Here is a 373-nt window from a genome sequence, read left to right as displayed (position 1 = left end):
TTATGAAGGCAAAGATAGAAACGTACGAAGCTGGCGTACGTAGAAAAATGTGATTTTATGATAGAACAAAAATATAATACGTACGTTTTTGGGCGTACGGTAAAATATCTGTATGGTAGAAAAATGAAAGAAATTGAGCGTTAAAGAAGATATGTTACAAGCGCGGAATGTGGCAAAACTTGTACATATTTGAAAGAGAAAAGTGGTGTGTCGACCTGACATATATATATGAAACAGGCGACGATGGAAAAGGATTTAAATTTTGTCCATTTTATATATACATATTGTATAGTTCCCTGGTTGATCCTGCCAGTAGTCATATGCTTGTCTCAAAGATTAAGCCATGCATGTCTCAGTACATGCCGTATTAAGG

General features: G+C 35.4%; 1 non-coding gene across 1 annotated transcript in view; it reads left to right on the top strand.

Moving 5' to 3' along the window:
- The first annotated feature begins 293 nt into the window (after positions 1 to 293).
- The window catches only part of LOC143262180 (small subunit ribosomal RNA), a 1,921-nt gene continuing 1,841 nt past the window's right edge, over positions 294 to 373 (top strand). The window contains exon 1 of the ribosomal RNA XR_013036094.1: positions 294 to 373. This exon is cut by the window's right edge and continues 1,841 nt beyond it. This is a non-coding gene — a ribosomal RNA (small subunit ribosomal RNA).

Source organism: Megalopta genalis, unplaced genomic scaffold, assembly GCF_051020955.1.
Source record: "Megalopta genalis isolate 19385.01 unplaced genomic scaffold, iyMegGena1_principal scaffold0094, whole genome shotgun sequence".
Lineage (NCBI taxonomy): Eukaryota > Metazoa > Arthropoda > Insecta > Hymenoptera > Halictidae > Megalopta > Megalopta genalis.
This window is presented reverse-complemented; position numbering and strand designations above follow the sequence as displayed.